This window comes from Bos indicus x Bos taurus, chromosome 29, assembly GCF_003369695.1.
Source record: "Bos indicus x Bos taurus breed Angus x Brahman F1 hybrid chromosome 29, Bos_hybrid_MaternalHap_v2.0, whole genome shotgun sequence".
Taxonomy (NCBI): Eukaryota; Metazoa; Chordata; class Mammalia; order Artiodactyla; family Bovidae; genus Bos; species Bos indicus x Bos taurus.
The window spans coordinates 13,363,341-13,376,557 of NC_040104.1; the positions used below are offsets into that span (position 1 = coordinate 13,363,341).

Here is a 13,217-nt window from a genome sequence, read left to right on the forward strand (position 1 = left end):
GCAGATGCAAATGTGTTTTTTCTGGAATTCCCTTATTCTCTGTATGATTCAACGGATGTTGGCAATTTGAACTCTGGTACATCCACCTTTTCTAATTCCAACTTCTACATCTGGAATCTGTCAGTTCATGTACTGTTGAAGCTTAGTTTGATGAATTTTGAGCATTACCTTCTAGCATGTGAGATGAGTGCAGTTTTTGATAGTTTGAATATTCTTTGGAATTGCCCTTCTTAGGAATTGGAATGAACACTGACATTTTCCAGTCCTGTGGCCACTGCTGAGTTTTCCAAATTTGCTGAGGTATTGAGTGCAGCACTTTTACAGCATCATCTCTTAGGACTTTTAGCAGCTCAGCTGGAATTCCATCACTTCCACTAATATTTCCTTAGGCCACTTGACTTCATACTCCAGGATGTCTTGCTTTACATAAGTGACCCCAACATCATGTCTATCCAGGTCATTGTGACCTTTTTTGTATAATTCTGTGTATTGCTACCTCTTCTTAATCTCTCCTGCTTCTGTTACATCCTTGCCTTTTCTGTCCTTTATTGTGTCCATCATTGTATGAAATGTTCCTATGGTATCTCCAATTTTATTGAAGAGATATACAGTCTTTACAATACTACTGTTATCCTCTATTCCTTTCAGTATTCACTTAAGATTTTCTTATCTCTGCTTACTATTCTCTGGAAATCTACATTCCATTGGGTATATCTTTCCCTTTCTCATTTGACTTTGGCTTCTCTTTGCTCAGCTGTTTGTAAGGCCTCCTCAGACAACCACTTTGACTCCTGGCATTTCTTTTTCTCGGGGGTGGTTTTGGTCACCACCTCCTGTACAATGTTAGGAAACTTCATCCACAGTTCTTCAGGCACTCTGCCTACCAGATCTAATCCCTTGAATCTATTTGTCACCTCCACTGTATAATCATAAGGTGTTCGATTGAGGTCATAGCTGAATGTTCTAGTAGTTTTCCTTAGTTTCTTCCTTTTAAGTCTGAATATTTCTTACTTCTGCCTAAACAATTAGTGATAGATCATGACCCTTCACCCCTGGTGGGTGCAGAGCAAAAATACACAATTTGAGGACTGTTGTTGCCCTGGGTTTGTGCTTGACTTTATACGTGCTTAGCTGTGTGACCTTGATCAAGTCCCTTAACCTCAGTTTCCTCATCTGGAATATGGGCATCATGATGATAATTCCACCTTTGAGATTGCATGCGTGCCTGCAAGGAGCAAGTGGCCCTAAGAGGACTTTCTGAGTTCCTGATTCTGGATCAAATATGAATTATTATGCATCCTGGGAGGAGGCAATCTTCTGTTCAGAGGTTATGGCTGCCACCTCCAAGGCTAAATATTGAGTCAAGCAAAATCACATGTATTTTTGAATGATGACACAGAACGCTGACTGAGCCGATGTTTCTGTTTTTCATGCTGAAACAGGAGCTAAAGGACTGGCTCAGATTACTCCCTTCCTCAGCCTTACCAGTAGGCCTTTCCTTGCCAACTATTTCTAGCCTGAAATCACACTGCAAGGAGAGTTGTAAAGGCTGTTGGTCTCTTGTCAGTTTCCCACATCTCTGCTGCTGCTGCTGCTGCTAAGTTGCTTCAGTCATGTCCGACTCTGTGCAACCCCATAGACAGAAGCCCACCAGGCTCCCCTGTCCCTGGGATTCTCCAGGCAAGAACACTGGAGTGGGTTGCCATTTCCTTCTCTAATGCATGAAAGTGAAAAGTGAAAGGGAAGTCGCTCAGTCGTGTCTGACTCTTAGCAACCCCATGGACTACAGCCTACCAGGCTCCTCCATTCATGGGATTTTCCAGGCAAGAGTACTGGAGTGGGGTGCCGTTGCCTTCTCTGCCCACATCTCTAGCGTAACACAAAAAGCTGTAACTATGGCCACCTGCACAGTCCAATATCAACCTCTTAAATGGAACTACCTCATTTGGTCCCTCATGTCTAAAACATCTGCAATTGCCTTATAAATCTCCTATGCTTGTGGTTTAATGAAGAAATATGTGTGGATCTGATCTAGCTTTCTTTCCCAAGGATGATTCCAGCCATGGAATGAAGTAACCAGACTTTCAGTCATCTAACTGCCCAAGGAGTTGACCAAAGCAAACCACCCATCATGCATTTCTTACCTGCCTCAATACACCATTGAAGTGATCTGCCGCAACAACCTCATACATTAGTAAGTACACTCCAGAAGGGAGACTTTTTCTCTGGACTCCTTTTCCACCTAGTGCAGAATGTCTACCATGAGCTTGGCCATCCAGCAGCTGGTCACCTGGTTTCTGCAGATTCAGCCCGCCCCAAGTCTCTCCCACATCCCTCAACAAAATCTAGAGAACAAACTTAGTCAAAGCTCTCACTCCTGCAGAAAACAGTTGATTTCTTTTTTTAACCTTTGATACACATTCAAAACCTTGTGCTCCTTAGCTTGCAAATGAAGGACTTGCACCGGTGCCCAACAGTCTCCTCTTTCTTCTAAACCTTTCTCCACTCCCACCCAAACACCAGCTTCTCTAGATACTATGTTCTTGTTGCTCTTCAGTTGCTAAGTCCAAATCTTTGTGATTATTTGACCTGCAGTAAGCCAGGCTTCCTTGTCCTTCATCACTTCCCAGAGTTTCCTCAAACTCATGTCCATCAAGTCAGTGATACTCAAGCAAAACCCCAAGGAAGACATTACAGTAGAATTCTCTATTTTGGGAGGATTTTCAAAGTCCACTCCCCAAGGTCACTGATGGAGGTAAAGATTATTGAAAACTTCGTGTTATTATAAAAAATTAGTGCCTAAAGGGGACAATTAGGGCAGGTCAGAGCATATATCACTAGAAGTTACTGGTCACCACTGCATGATAACAACTGAAGCTTCCCTGAGTACTTGAAGCCAGGAAAGAAGCATGAAGTAGCTTGGGCACCCTGGGCTGGTGTCCCTCTCAGAGTGCATAGTCATGTAAGTATGGGGACTGTAAGTGGCATTATATTCCTTTCTGAGATGCTTCTTTTCATCTGATTATTCTTTCACCAATCAGAGTTAGAAGGAAATGTAATCATTCACGAGAGTCTTAAAGTTCAACTCCTATTTATTGATAAGTACCTTGCTAGAGGAACTGTGGGTCTCAAGGGTCTTGTGTAGGTTTGCATGGTTGCAGAACTCTTGGGGCCTCGTCATGTCATGACCTATTGAAAATGGAACTCCTTGCAATTGTTCAGTTCAGAAAATAATAGCAAATGAAGCAACCGACAAACAACTAATCTCAAAAATATACAAGCAACTCCTACAGCTCAACTCCAGAAAAATAAATGACCCAATCAAAAAATGGGCCAAAGAACTAAATAGACATTTCTCCAAAGAAGACACAGATGGCTAACAAACACATGAAAAGATGCTCAACATCACTCATTATCAGAGAAATGCAAATCAAAACCACTATGAGGTACCATTTCACACCAGTCAGAATGGCTGCGATCCAAAAGTCTACAAATAATAAATGCTGGAGAGGGTGTGGAGAAAAGGGAATCCTCTTACACTGTTGGTGGGAATGCAAACTAGTACAGCCACTATGGAGAACAGTGTGGAGATTCCTTAAAAAACTGGAAATAGAACTGCCTTATGATCCAGCAACCCCACTGCTGGGCATACACACTGAGGAAACCAGAAGGGAAAGAGACACGTGTACCCCAATGTTCATCGCAGCACTGTTTATAATAGCCAAGACATGGAAGCAACCTAGATGTCCATCAGCAGATGAATGGATAAGAAAGCTATGGTACATATACACAATGGAGTATTACTCAGCCATTAAAAAGAATACATTTGAATCAGTTCTAATGAGGTGGATGAAACTGGAACCTATTATACAGAGTGAAGTAAGCCAGAAGGAAAAACATAAATACAGTATACTAACGCATATATATGGAATTTAGAAAGATGGTAACAATAACCCGCTGTACGAGACAGCAAAAGAGACACTGATGTATAGAACAGTCTTATGGACTCTGTGGGAGAGGGAGAGGGTGGGAAGATTTGGGAGAATGGCAATGAAACATGTAAAATATCATGTAGGAAACGAGTTGCCAGTCCAGGTTCGATGCATGATGCTGGATGCTTGGGGCTGGTGCACTGGGATGGCCCAGAGGGATGGTATGGGGAGGGAGGAGGGAGGAGGGTTCAGGATGGGGAACACATGTATACCTGTGGTGGATTCATTTTGATATTTGGCAAAACTAATACAATTATGTAAAGTTTAAAAATAAAATAAAATTAGAAAAAAAAAAAAAAAAGAACTGAAGAGGTAGGTGTGGTCCTAGGAACAGCAGTTTTCCACAGTTTTTTCTAGATCTCTTCTCTGTTCTCTCTCTACTTCAGTGTGTATATGTCTATGTCTGCATCTCTGTATCTCCCTCACTTATGTCTCCCTCTTTTTGGAAGTCTCTGTGAGTGCAGATCTCTGTGTATTGTTTTTCTTTTCTTTTAATTTTTCAGTTTTGACTCTTTCTTGCTTCTCGAGCCTCTTAATCTCCCTAAATTGTTCTTTATCTCCTGGATTCTTCTTTCAACGCTCTCTTCACTTTCAACTTGGAGAAAAATTGGGAGAGCTAGTTATATACTGTTTACATCTGACAAGCAGTGTGACCACAGCCAACTCAAACACTTCCTGCATTTCAAATTCCTCCCCTGTAGAAAGAGGATAGGAATCCCCCTTCTACCTCCCTACCTAAGCTTCCTTGAGAAGGATACAGTGGGATGTCAAAAGCAATGCTAATGGCTGTCATTATTGAGACTTCCTATTTATCAGGTACATTATATCCATCATTTTACCTATCCCCAGAATATTCAATTTGGAGGGTGGAAATTATTACATTCCACCTTTTTTACTGAGATGGAAACCGAGACCCCGACATGGTCATATGGCTTACCCAAGATTATAAAACAGAATCTGAATTGAAACCTATGTCTTTGTCATGGTATATGCATAAAATTCTGATAATAGGTGACACTCATAAAAATGATTGGAAAATACACAGTGTCATTACAATGACAGCTATACCTGAACACTGACAGCTAATTGTTGCTTTTTCTTTGTTTTCTTTCCCCAATGCTCAGTGAAAGAATACCTCTAACGAAAGTGAAGACCCTGCAAGAAATGCTCAGTGAAAAAAAAAAACTTGCTGAACAATATCTTGGAGTAACATGCTTACAGAATGTCCCAGATTTCTACTTATGATTCAAATATAACATCTGTACCCATGAGGAACTTCCTGGATGTGAGTGTGTTCGGAGGATGGCGGTCCACAGCATTCCCTGGTGGTCTAGGGCCTAGTACTGGGTCTCATCCAGAGGTGGCAGGTTAGATGTTGGGGCTGGGGCTCCTGCAGAAGGCAGGGACACTGGGGAACAAGGACCCCATTCCAGAGGAGAAGACACTCTCATCCTCAACTCTCGGTCTGTGGTGACTGGGCCCAGCATTACCAGGTGGCAGGTAAACAACCATTTCTGTGTCAAAGATGTGTCATTAGTTTGAGGGAGATTGTTCCTTCTGAACTAAGTGAGCCACTCAGTTACAGATGAAGGGTGAGCCATCTCCAGTCAAAAAATAAAGCCAACTGCAAAGCAATTGTGAATCCCCAGGCAGAGGAATTCAGCTTCAACAGATGCAAGGATAATAGCAGTAAGTTGTGTAGTAAAATTGTTCAGTAGAGTTACTAAACTGCTCTTCTTTTATTAGAGTTTTTTTTTTAAATAAAGGCTCAATTTGTCTTCAAGAATGCCCAGGCTAGCATGAGAAATAGGCAAAGAGTAAATACATGTCAAATGAAAGGGTCACCTGTGTGGTGTTGATTGGATATGGTTTGAGTTTAGAGGGAGTGGCTGGGGTTGATCAAGGTGGACCTTCTGGGGAAGGGGGTGCTCAGGCTGAATTTGAAGAGGAGACTAGAGAGCTCCTCAAATGAAGGTACTAGGACTTCCCTGGGGTCAAGTGCTTATAGCTCTGGGCTTCCAATGCAGGAGGTACTGTTTCAAAGCCTGATCATAGAACTAATATCCCATATGCCGCATAGTACAGCAAAAAAAATCAAATGCAGGCATTTCTGTGAGCTATGGCTGTGAGCTGCACAGTGGTTGGAAAGTGATCTCAGGAGACATGTGACACCCAGAGAGAGGCAGCAGTGTGGGAATCGAAGGGAGCAAAGTCTGCGCTAACCAACCCCCTTTTGGTCCCCACAGTTGTCCTCTGTGGGTAACATCACCATTGGAACACCCCCTCAGGAGTTTCAGGTCATCTTTGATACAGGCTTATCTGACTTGTGGGTGCCCTTCATCTTTTGCACTAGTCCATCCTGTTGTGAGTATAAGCACCTCTCAATCCACCCATCTTTTACTTGCCCGCCACCTTTGGCACTTGTCTGACCTTCATGTCTTGTGTCTGCAGATACACACAATACCTTCAAGTATCATGAGTCTTCCACCTATTGGAATACCAATAAGCCTTTGAACATCATCTATGAAACTGGAATAATGAAGTTTGCTTATGACACCACTTGGGTAATGTGGAAACAGAAGCTGAGTCAGGACTGACTATGGAGTGACTGCTGCTTACAAAACAGATGCAGGACCAGCTGGCAGAACCCATCCTTTCCTAACTCCCATAGATATTGGCCATCTTACCTACAGGATCCTGTCCCTGGGGAGACAGCGCCTGTGTTGACACACAAACTCCCAGATTAGCTAACCCAGAGAGTGCCTTGAGGTGTGGACTTGCAGCTCCACTGCCCATGAGCAGCTCAAGGTTCATTTTGAAGGGAGCAAGAAGAAGGGGGAAAAGAGCATGCACTTTTATATTCTCTGACTGTTCCAGGCACTTTGATGGTAATAACTTGTTTAATCCTGCAACAACCCACGCAGCAGGTACTTTGATAAGCTTATGATACAGATGAGGAAACTGAGGTGCAGACAGCAAGGGCCTTGCTGAGGTCACATATGTGGTATGCGGTGGAGGTGGACTGGCTTGTCGGGACTGAAGCTGCTGTAAGATGTTTGGGGACAGGATAAAACTAATCTGGGGACTCTGGGGGCAGTCAAGCACTTCAGATATCCAAGTTGAGAAAGAAGGAGGCCAGAGATGTTGTGGGGCCTAATAAATGGTTTCTCACCTCAGGGGCCTTTGAGAGTCTAATAAAACCTTCAGCCTGCCTCCCCCAAATTACCTCCGGAGTTGCCCTCCCTCTTTTACTCTCTCTCTCTCATACACACTCACACAAAGACACACATATCCCCAATGTGTATTTCCCAGGAGGTAATTTCATAAGAACCTTGCCAGCAACATTGCGTAATTGGCTTCTGCCATCCTGGCAGATGCAGAATCCAAAATACATTGCAATCAATTCAGTCCATTTTTGTCTTCAGTCATAGTGTCGCCAATAGAAGGCTCTCCTGCTCTCTACTCTTTTTGTCCTGAAGGGGGCACCACTGGGTCCTGACCTGAGTCTCTTGGTTGCCCCACTGGAAAGAAGGCTTGAGGCCAATTTGACAGAGGGGCAGATGTTTTAAAATCCACAGCCCCACACAAATGGAACCCAAATTTCCCTCCCATCTTGGTCTAGCCATCTGAGGTCCATCAAAGACACAGCTTAGCGTCAGTTCTTCTCTGAGGATCTAATGGCAATGCACATCAGCCTAGTCCCAGCCCCACTTCCTAAATCTTTATGTGGGAATACTCTTCTCTCCACAGACTGGGGACCTTGTTAGCACTGACCAGCCATTTGGCCTAAGCTTGGAGCTAAACAAGTTTGATAATACACCTTTTGATGGCCTCCTGGGCTTGAACTACCCCCACATGTCCGCCATAGGAACCATCCCCATCTTTGACAACCTGAAGAAACAAGGTGCCATTTCTGAGCCTGTCTTTGCCTTCTTCTTGAGCAAGTAAGTCTGAGCTGGACAAGCCCTCTATCCAAATTAGCTGTAAGATGCTTTCCATTGCACAAAAATTATCGAACACTTGATACAGAAGTATCCTGAGAGATAATCTAACCCAAGATAACTATGGCCCCAGCCCTCACCTGGCTTCACCACTGGCTTTTATAAATAAAGTTTTATTGGAACACAACCATGCTCCTAGGCTCAAAAGAAGCAGCTTTGTCTAGGGGTGAGGAAAGGGGAAGACCAATGGAAGGTGTCAGGATACAAGTTGGAGGAAAAGACAACAGGATTTGCTGATGGATTTGATATGGAAGGAAGGAGAGGGATGGCAGAAATCTTTCCTTCCTCACTATGAGTTCACTGGGAACCAAACAACAGCTACCCAATTTTCAGGAGCCAGTGAAAAATGAAAGTGTGGGAGCCATTGTTCACCAAGTATTGGAAATTTCAAGACAGGGACAACAGAGGCGGTGGGCCCAGCTGATGGGAGGCCCTATAGATAGCACAGGTCATGGCCAATGAAGCCAATATGGGTGACCGGAAGCCACACTCTTAGTGCTTTCAGTCCTTGATTTTTCTGAAAAATGACAAGTTGGACAAGCAGAAGGCCAAAACCCTTCAGCATACTGTCCTCTGAGGGTATATCTGAGCACTCAGGTCTCAGGAGGTCCAGGGTCTCTTCAGAAGCCTGGGTGGGTGGAGCCCGGCCAGGTGACTCAGCTTCTAACCTCTGTCCACTCATTAGCCAGTTACTGGCCTCAACCAGGTTCTCAAGCCCTCTTGGGCTCAATCTCTGCTTCTGTAAATAGGGAGCTTATTAGGGCCTTGATGGGTGGACAAGCACAGCCCTAATAGTACTATTTACTGTCCTCCAAGGATCCCCATCTTTATTCTCTCTACAGATGCAGGGTAAGTGGCTGTGTGGTGATGTTTGGTGGTGTGGACAAAGACTACTACCAGGGAGAACTCAACTGGGTACCATTGAACGAAATTGCTTACTGGTGGATAAACATGGGCCAGCAAGCCTCTCCCTCTGAGGGCTACCTCAAGTGATGCTCCCACATGTGTACATTGACACAGGCAGACACACAGAAATGCACTCACAGACACACAGTCAACAGACATATACACCACCCACAGTGACACATACAGAAACAAAGCACACATAAACACACAAGCGGGCACATGTCAGCATGTCAGCAGGCACATAGAAACACATGCAGGCACAGATAAACATGCATAGCCAGTCAGAGACACACAAGCACACACAAAGAGCCACATAGGAATACACACACAAATAAACACACAAACACAAAGATACACAAACCATCCGTGGATCCATAATCACCCCAGGCCTCCTGACCAGGGCTTTGACCAGGGTCCTTCACAGGGTCCAGAGAGGCCTGTGCAGCTGGGGGAGGACTGCACCCCTGAGTGTGAGGTGGGGAGCACAGTTAGAGGACCCTACAGTCTGGTGAAAAAAGGTTTAGGGAGAATTTCCTCAGCCTGAACAGAGTTATGATAAGATGACCAACTGTCCAGGTTTACCCAGGACAGAGTAAGTTCTCATTACAGATCAATGTCAGTTTAAAAACAGGGAAAGTGCTGAACAAATGGCGAAAACTGGTCTCCTTAGGGAGAAGCTAGCCAGCAGTGGAGAGAGGCTGGCCACAGTATTGAGATCTGAAAGCAACTCATAATAAAAGACACCCCACATAACTATAGCTATCTACCCCGGGCACACAGTGCAGCAGGTGTTATAACAGAGAATCAGGAAGGTGGGATCCAGAAATGAGAACAAGGGGCAATAATGGATGAGATTATGTGTAGTATCCTCAGACAATGCTGACCTGTCCTTTGGGGGTCCCCTGGGCTAGTCAGTTATCATCTGGCCAGGGCCTCAGTATCTCAGCTGGGTGAGTGAGCAGTGCAGGGAGACACCCTCTCCCAGGGTAGCCGGTCTCCCTTGCCCCTGTGAGAATCTGTTACCCCTGGGAACCTCCATGTTCACTGTGCATTTGACCTGTTTTTGTTCGACACTGGATACAGTTCTCTGGATGGTCCTTATTCATTATTTTCACAGTCTTCATTCACTCATTCAACAGACTAACATCGTTCATCCACTGTGTGCCAGGCATTTTAGGGACGTGATGAGAACAAAACTTCCCCTTACATAAGAAGGCAGATGTAAAGAAATGACTCACACACAGAGTGAATTGTCACTTTGGTACATACTAGACATGAGGAAGGGTCTACAGAAAGTGACCAAGACAAGAGACTGATATATACCATGGGAAAGACTTTCCTGAAACCATGACAGTTAAGCTGGAATCTGGAAGATGAGAAGTTAGCTAGTCAAAGGGGAGGAGGGTCTTTTATAAAGGAAGACCAACTTGTGTCAAGGTACAAAAGAGCCTGGTGTAGTCAAGTACTGCATTCAAGGATGTCAAGGAAGGTGTCATGTCCAGAGCAAAGGAAAAGAGTCAGGGCAGGAGATGAAGGGCTGTTCAGGAAATACTCGGGGAAGGGGCAGCTCTGGGGACATTCAGATAAACCTTGACACCTGCTTTGTCCTGATGTCCCAGCATCTCCATGAAAAGAAAGGTTATTGCTTGTTCTCGTGGATGTCATGTCATTATGGACACTGGGACACCAGTGACCGTTGGCCCAACAAGACTGGTAAATAACATCCAGAAGCTAATCACACCAGGCCACAGGGTTCCGAAGTGAGGGGTCATACCACAGGGTCACTCCCAGTCTCCCCACACAACAAGGATCTCCAGGGCCAACCTCTCTCCTTCTCTCTCTAACAGCACTACGTTTCATGTTTTGCCATCAATACCCTGCCCTCAATTCTCTTCACCATCAATGGCATCAACTACCCAATGCCAGCTCGAGCTTACATCCTCAAAGTGAGGGGAGACCCCTGAGGGTTGGTTCTCAAATAGGAACTTGCAGGAACCTTTTGCTGCTGCTGGGAGGAGGCTGCCCTCTGCAGACCATGTCACACCATTGCAGATGCTGCTGAGCCCCTGTGACTGGGCCAGAGCCTTCCACAAGACCAACCACTTGAGAGTAAAGGGCAGTCTGGGACACTGATCATCCTGAAATAAATGTGGAGACACCACCCAATGCTGGCATGGTGGGAGTCACAAGGAGAGGGGAACACTAAGATCCTCAGTCCTCAGAGAGCTTCAATCAATCAGAGCCCTCAGATACATGAACACAAAAAGTCAGCTTTAGCATTCCATGAAATATGCCATGTGACAAGAAGAATGGCTAGGGACAGTCTCAGTGTGCTGTCCCACCATAAAGTAACTGTTTCCCTTCACTTCTCAAAGTTTTCCTGGTTTGAATGATAAGTTCTTGGTTACCATAGTTCTCGGCTGCAACTTGCCCTTGCTAAGCCCAGTTCCCCCTCTGGGAGTTGGGGTATCAGTCCTCTCTGTGGGGAAGTTGGATGCTAAGGTGAATAAAGGGTGCACAGTGACTGCTCAGCCCCGGCACAGGGTGGAGGCTTCATGTCAGCTCCCAGTGGGAGTTCAGATCAGGCTGATGGGCTCAAAGAAGGCTTTGAGGAAGAGAGGGAATTTCAGTAATTCTAACCCCGCAGTTCATGGAGCCATAAGGAGACCTGCTTTCGTCTAGGCTAATTTACACTAAATTCCATGAAAATGGCATCCCAAGGTGCTCTTAAAGGGGCACTGGGGACAGATTAGTGGTGATGAGGGCTACGGACCAACCGGTGGGGGTGGAGCACCAGAGTAAGTCACCCAACCTAACCTGGAGTGGCCAAAGAGGGTGAGTGTGGGTCCAAGGAATCTCCCCAGAGGGCCTGAGCAAAGTCTTAAAGAATCTGTTGTGTGTACTACTATTAATGTATCTAAGATGGCTAACCAACAACAAGCTCCTGAGGAGTACAGGGAACTCTGCTAAAGTTATGTGGCAGCCTGGATGGAGGCGGGGGGTGTCTTTGGGACAAGGATACATGGATACATATGACTGAGTCCCTTTACTGTCCACCTGAAATTCATAATATTGTTAATTGGCTATACTCCGAAACAAAATTAGAAGCTTAAAAAAAAAATAGGTTGTGCGGATGCAGGAGAAAAACAGGTATTCTCTGCATCGAAGCAAGGAGCAGGAGTCAGAGGAAAGAAACAAAGTGTGAGGAGAACTATGGGACACTCTTCTTCTTTTCTAAAAAAACGTATTGAAGTATGGCTGATCTTCAGTGTTGCATTAAGTTCTGTTGCACAGCAAAATGACTCAGTTACAAACATACAAAAATATTCTTTTTCTTATTCTTTTCATTACAACTCATCAATGAATATTGAATATAGTTCCTTGTGCTATACACTAGGACTTTGTTTTTTATCAGTCCTCGGTATATTGCTTTGCTTCTGATAATCCCAAATTCCCTATCCTCCCCTCCCCAACTCTCCTGCCATATGGCAACCACATATCTTTGCCTTTTTCATTTTTGAATGAACCCTCACATCTGCAGCTGCTGAGAAAACCACCTGATACTTACCAAAAGAGGGAAATAAAACCAAAAAGTGTGCTGAGTCTGGATATTGACTGCAGCTGCAGGTAAGAGCTCCAGAGAAGGCAATGGCACCCCACTCCAGTCCTCTTGCCTGGAAAATCCCATGGATGGAGGAGCCTGGTAGGCTGCAGTCCATGGGGTCTCGAAGAATTGGACACAACTGAGTGACTTCACTTTCACTTTTCATTTTCATACATTGGAGAAGGAAATGGCAACCCACTCCAGTGTTCTTGCCTGGAGAATCCCAGGGACGGGGGAGCCTGGTGGGCTGCCATCTATGGGGTCACACAGATTCGGACATGACTGAAGTGACTTAGCAGCAGCAGCAGCAGCAGGTAAGGGCTCAGGCTGACTGGTGTGTGTCTCTGACTCCCCCAGGATTCTCAAGGCCACTGCTTTGGCACCTTTAAAGAGAACAGAGTGAGTACATCTACAGAGACCTGGATCCTGGGTGACGTCTTCCTGAGGCTGTATTTCTCTGTTTATGATTGAGGAAATGACAGGATTGGCCTGGCTCCAGCAGTGTAACTGCTTGGACTGGTTCAGGAATCAATCAGGCCGCTCCTAACACACACTAGCTCACACTAGGGCACTCCTGCCCAGCGATGCTGGTGAACTGTGTTTGGTGCTCTGCAAACCCTATTCTCAGTAAAGAATAAAAAGTTTCACTCTTTTAAATACACTGGCTATGTTTGTCATAGCTTTCCTTCCAAGGAGCACGCTCTTTTACTTTCA

The 13,217-nt window shown here is 45.0% G+C and overlaps 1 pseudogene; it reads left to right on the top strand.

Moving 5' to 3' along the window:
• Positions 1–2,909: 2,909 nt before the first annotated feature.
• Positions 2,910–13,010, top strand: LOC113886402 (annotated as a pseudogene).
• The last annotated feature ends 207 nt before the right edge of the window (positions 13,011–13,217 follow it).